The 6,000-nt window shown below is 47.7% G+C and overlaps 1 protein-coding gene across 3 annotated transcripts in view; it reads right to left on the reverse strand.

Annotated features, from left to right (window-relative positions):
• Window positions 1-6,000, reverse strand: part of Slc12a6 (solute carrier family 12 (potassium/chloride transporter), member 6) — a 64,476-nt gene that overhangs the window by 45,169 nt on the left and 13,307 nt on the right. The gene's annotated exons all lie outside the window — the stretch shown is intronic.

Below are 6,000 nucleotides of genomic sequence, written 5' to 3' on the forward strand. Positions count from 1 at the left end.
ATGAGTGCCTTCTCCTGTTAAGCTGAAACCCTTCCTTTTAACACTCTTCCAATTGGAATGGGTAGAACAAGTGTTGTGCAGTTCCCAAAAAGATTTTTGTTTTTGGGTGCTAGTCCTGAGGCTTGAACTCAGGGCCTGGACACTGTCCCTGAACTTTCTGCTGAAAGCTGGCACTCTACCACTTGAGTCACTGTTCCACTGTCAGCTTTTCTGGGGTAGTTAATTGAGAATAAGAGTCTTGTGCCCAGGCGGGTTCTGAACCGTGATCCTCAGATCTCAGACTCCTGAGAAGCTAAAATTACAGGTGTGAGCCACTGATCCCTAGCTGGCTTGCTTGCTTTTCTTCCTTTCTTTCTTTTTTTTTTTTTGTCGGTCATGGGCTTGAACTCTGGGCTTGGGTGCTGTCCCTCAGCTCTTCAGCTCAAGGCGAGTGCTCTACCACCTGAGCTACAGAGCCACTTCTGGTTTTCTAGTGGTTTATTGGAGATAAGAGTCTCACTGACTTTCCTGCCCAGGCTGGCTTTGAACTGCGATTCTCAGATCTCAGCCTCCTGAGTAGCTAGGAGTGTAGATATGAGCCACCAGCAGCTTATAGTAATAATACAGTTTTTAAATTATAGAGACTATTTATGTCAACAACAACGAAAGGTCATTTAGCTGGCATTAGCCTTCTGCCATGAAAGTGAATTGTGTAGACAGCTAACCATGGAAGGAGTATGCATTTACTAAACATAGCACAGAACCATGAGCTGTGAACATGACATATTCTTTAGCATATATTTCTTGTATATTAGTACAGATTATATAGGCAAATTGTCTGGAGTAGGGATAAGTGATCTGTCAAAAATATTTAATAGGGCTGGGAAGGTGGCTCAGTGGTAGAGCGCTTGCCTTGCATGCCTGAGGCCCTGGGTTCGATTCCTCAGCACCACATAAGAAAAAAGAAAAAAGCCATTAGTGGTGCTGTGGCTCAAGTGGTAGAGTGCTAGCCTTGAGCTGAAGAGCTGAGGGACAGCGCCCAGGCCCAGAGTTCAGGCCCCATGACCGGACTCCCCCCCCAAAAAAAAAATTAATAAACTAGGCATTAGTGGCTTACACTTGTAATCCCAGCTAAACTTAGGGGGCTAAAATTGAGGACTGAGGTTCAAAGCCAGCCTCAGCAGAAAAGCCTGTGAGACTCTTATCTCTAACCACCAGAGAGCTGGAAGTGGAGGTGTGGAATGTGGTAGAGCACTACCTTTTTTTTCTTCTTCTTTCTGTCCAGTCCTGGGGCTTGAACTCAGAGCTTGGGCACTGTCCCTGACCCTCTTTGTGCTCAAGGCAAGCACTCTACCACTTCAGACACAGCCCCAATTCCGAGATTACTGGAACTAAGAGTACTGTTTGTATCCCCCCACACACACCATTTTTTCCCTTTTGTCATTTTTTTTTTATTTCTGTTCCCTTTGTCTTGTATGCAAGTTTATCTGATTTGGGGAGGAGAAAGGGAAGCACAGAAACTGCGGGGGGGGGGGGGCAGGGGGGGGAAGGTGAACTAATTCAGCAGTGATACTCACTAGACACTATATTGAAAATGAACTTGAAGGGCAAGGAGGGGTGACACTGCTCAAAAGGAAATGTACTTATTACCTGACTTATGTAATTGTAATCCTTCTGTAGATCACCTTTAATAAAAAAATTTTTAAAAAATCTCATAGACTTCCCTACACGGGCTGGCTTTGAACAACAATCCTCAGATCTCAGCCTCCTGAGTAGCTAGTATTACAGGCGTGAGCCACCAGAGCCCAGCTAGAGCACTAGCTCTGAGTGAGAAAGCTAAGCAAGACAGGAAGGCTCTGAGTTCAAGTCCCAGTAACCTACAGGCGCGCGCACACACACACACACACACACACACACACACACACACACACAAACACACAAGGAATTAGCACATTTGGTATAGAAATAGCCAGAAAAACTTCACATATTTTAATACTGTAAGGTAATTGATTTACTAATAATACTGTTTGGCTAATAATTTAATCTTTATCTACCATCATTGGTTAGGAGGACTGTCAAGGGCAGTATTTTAGGCACCTTCTAGGTGTTAAGTTTTCCTGATAAGCTGGAATTCTGGAGTGGAATGCAGGAGACAGAAAAACATGCTCCACCTAAGGCAGTGTAAGCATAAACTTTTGACTCAGACTTTAAGTGGCAAAGCAAGGAGTTTAATAAAAAGAAAGCTGAGGGAAAAGATGGGCCTCAGTTGAAGGGCTCAAAACATAGACCTAATTTTTTTTTTTTTTTTTGAGTACTGGGTATTGAACACAGGGCTTTGTACTTGCTTTTTTTTTGGTCAGTCGTGGGACCTGAATGCTGTCCCTCAGTTCTTCAGCTCAAGACTAGCACTCTATCACTTGAGCTACAGTGCAACTTCTGATTTTCTAAAGTGGTTTATTGGCGATAAGAGTCTGTCGGACTTTCCTGCCCGGGCTGGCTTTGAACTTTGAACCGTGATCCTCAGATCTCAGCCTCCTGAGCAGCTAGGATTACAGGCTCTTTTTTTATTTGGTCAGTTGTGGGGCTTGAACTCTGGGCCTGGGCACTGTCCCTCAGCTCTTCAGCTCAAGGCTAGTGCTCTACCACTTGAGCCACAGTGTGTTTTCTGGCTTATGTGGTGCTGGGGAATCAAACCCAGGGCCTCATGCATGCAAGGCAAGCACTCTACCACTGAGTCACCTTCCCAGTCCCATACAATATTGATTCTATAAAGTAATTTTGTTTATGCAATAGGGCTTGAGGCTGGACTGAAACTCATGATCCTTGGCATCAATCTCCCCAGTGCTGGAATTATAGCTGTGCCTCCACTGGTGGAAAAAAATTAGTACAAATAATGCTCATGTTAAATTTTATGGCCTAGGGCTGGGATGTAGCTCACTGGCAAAAAAACAAACAAACAAAAACAAAAAAATAACTCTTGCTTAACAAGTGCAAAGTCCTGGGTTCTATCCCCAGTTCAAAAAAAGAAAAGACAAAGAAAAAATGTAAAAAAAAAAAATATACCGTTAAATTCTGTGTCCCATGGACAGGAGGACTTCACATCATGAAGGGACAGAAGGACACATCTCAGATGCTTGTCACTTGGCCTCAGGTAACTTCACTAACCTTGGTTCTACTCAATACCCCACATCACTGGGAGAAGATAAAGGTGAAAGCAGTCCAGCAAATAGTCTCAATCTACTTTGCTCTTTCATCTCTCACTTCCCTACCCTATGCCCAATGGGCTAACTTACCCAAAACTTCTGTTTCCGCAATTGCTTAGCTCCCTCTTACACACCTGAAAAATTGCATATTCAGATCTCCCTTCAAGAACTAAGGATTCTCTCCACTCAGACACCTGTCCAGAAGCTCCTCCAGGCAATTTATTATCCTCTCCATCACGGGTTATCCAAACTGGATTCTTTCCTTAATGAACTATTTGCAATATGAGAAATAACAGTAGTTTTCATTTTTGGTGCTGATAGTGTTGCTTATGTACTTATAGCTCACATTCCTATGCAGTCCTCATAGAGGATGTAAACTAGGTACTGTTAATTCCATGGTTTCATCAATAGGAAAAGAAGTTAAACAGCTTGCCTTAAGCTGCTTAAGTACTAATTGTTACAAATTATTACTATGACTGATTAATAATAATTACTAGAATCATGATTTAGATTATCTCTATATTCACAGTCCTAGCTTACTTCAAATTACTTTTCTGGTATATATAATTTTATTTTAAAAACACATTTTAGAGCATGATTTGCCTTCTAAATATGTCCAATTTGTATGATTCTATGTATTTTCCTCTCATATGGGTACAGATGGAAAAACGAAGAAAAAAGGAAATCAATCAGTAATGTAACTGGACAGAGATAGAAGTACTGCTGCAAAAAAAACAAGTTAGAGGGCTGGGAAGGTGGCTCAGTGGTAGAGTGCTTGCCTTGCATCCATGAGGCCCTGGGTTCGATTCCTCAGTACCACATAATCAGAAAAAGTCAGAAGTGGTGCTATGTCTCAAAATGGTAGAGTGCTAGTCTTGAGTTGAAGAGTTGAGGGTTTTTTGTTTTTTGGCCTGTTGTGGGGCTTGACCTCAGGGCCTGGGAGCTGTTCCCTGAGCTCTTTTGCTCAAAGCTAGCACTCTCACTTTGAGCCACAACTCCATGGGCTTTCCTTCTGGGGCTGGCGTTGAACTGCAATCCTCAGATCTCAGCCTCCTGACAGCATTACAGACCTGGTAGGATTTTTTTTAATTAATTATACTAAGTGTACAGAATAGTAGATCCCACTGAGATTTTTTTTGGGGGGAGGGGTCAGTTGTGGGTCTTGAACTCTGGGCCTGGGCGCTGTCCCTGCACTCTTCAGCTCAAGGTGAGCGCTCTACCCCTTGAGCCACAGCGCCACTTCCGGTTTTCTGGTGGTTTATTGTAGATAAGAGTCTCACATACTTTCCTGCCCGGGCTGGCTTTGAACCAGATCCTCAGATCTGAACCTCCTGAGTAGCTAGGATGACAGACATGAGCCACCGGCACCCAGCTGGGATGTTTTTTTACTCAGGTGAATAAGTAACTAAAAACTCACTGCATTTCAAGTAAATATTAAAAGAAAAGTCTACACTCAAGAACATTTTGTTTCTATGTTTAAAAAAAACAACTTTTGATTTTTTTCCTATGTACTTTCCCTCCTTCCCTCAGTCTAACTTAGCCCTACAACCAAGTTTAGAAAATAGAGCCCTGCAGTCGGTCACTTGCCACACAAGAGTGTACTTTTTTGGTCCTGAGGCCTGCACTGGGCCTGGGCGCTGCCCTCAGCTCTTCAGCTCAAGGCCTTTTTCCGTGTACGTGTGGTGAGGAATCGAACCCAGGGCCTCAGGCATGCGAGGCCAGCGCTCTGGCGCTCAGGGCTCCAACTCTCAGGCTGAAGTCACTGAGACTCGGTTTCAGTCAAAGCAGGTTAAACGGGCTTTCAGCTTCTTATCGCCGAGAGACTATTCAGCAAGGGAGGAGGATCCGGGAACCCTGACCCTCCCCAGTTCCCCCGCCAGGAGGGGTCCCTGGCCGGCCTTCCTCTTCAGCGAGCTGCACACGCCCCCCCCCGCACACCCCTGCACGCGCAATACACACCCCCGCACACGCGCCGCACACCCCTGCACGCACGCCGCACACCCTGCACACCCCTGCACACGCGCTGCACACCCTGCACACACCCCTGCACACGCGCCGCACACCCCCGCACACCCCTGCACATGCAATACACACCCCTACACGCGCAATACACACCCCTGCACGCGCACCGCACACCCTGCACACACCCCTGCACACGCGCCGCACACCCCCGCACATGCAATACACACCCCTACACACGCAATACACACCCCTGCACACACCCCTGCACACGCGCCGCACACCCCTGGACGCGCAACACACACCCCTGCATGCGCGCCGCAACCCTGACACCCTGCACACATCCATGCACACGCGCCGCACACCCACACACCCCCGCACGCGCAACACACACCTCTGCCCGCGCACTACACACCCTGCACACACCCCTGCACACACCCTGCACACGCGCCGCACACCCCCGCACACCCCTGCACGCGCGCTACACACCCTGCACAGGCGCCGCACACCTCCGCACACCCCTGCACGCGCGCTACACACCCCTGCACGCGCGCCGCACATCCCCGCACACCCCTGCACGCGCGCTACAGCTACACCCCCTGCACACACGATGCGGGGCGCAGGGTCGCGGGGTCACGACAAGCTTTTGAAAGAAGAGAGTCAAACTATCTATGTTAACCGAGATTAACGGCTGTTTACAAGGTCAAGGCCACAATTCCCCGAGGGGGGACACGGACACGGAGCAGCGCGGCACTTGCCCGGGACGGCACCCCACCCTGCGCGGGGCAGCACCACGCGGGGCGGCACCTGCGCGGGACGGCACCACGCGGGACGGCACCACGCGGGACGGCACCACGCG

The sequence above is a fragment of the Dipodomys ordii genome, unplaced genomic scaffold, assembly GCF_000151885.1.
Source record: "Dipodomys ordii isolate 6190 unplaced genomic scaffold, Dord_2.0 Scaffold23, whole genome shotgun sequence".
Classification (NCBI taxonomy): Eukaryota; Metazoa; Chordata; class Mammalia; order Rodentia; family Heteromyidae; genus Dipodomys; species Dipodomys ordii.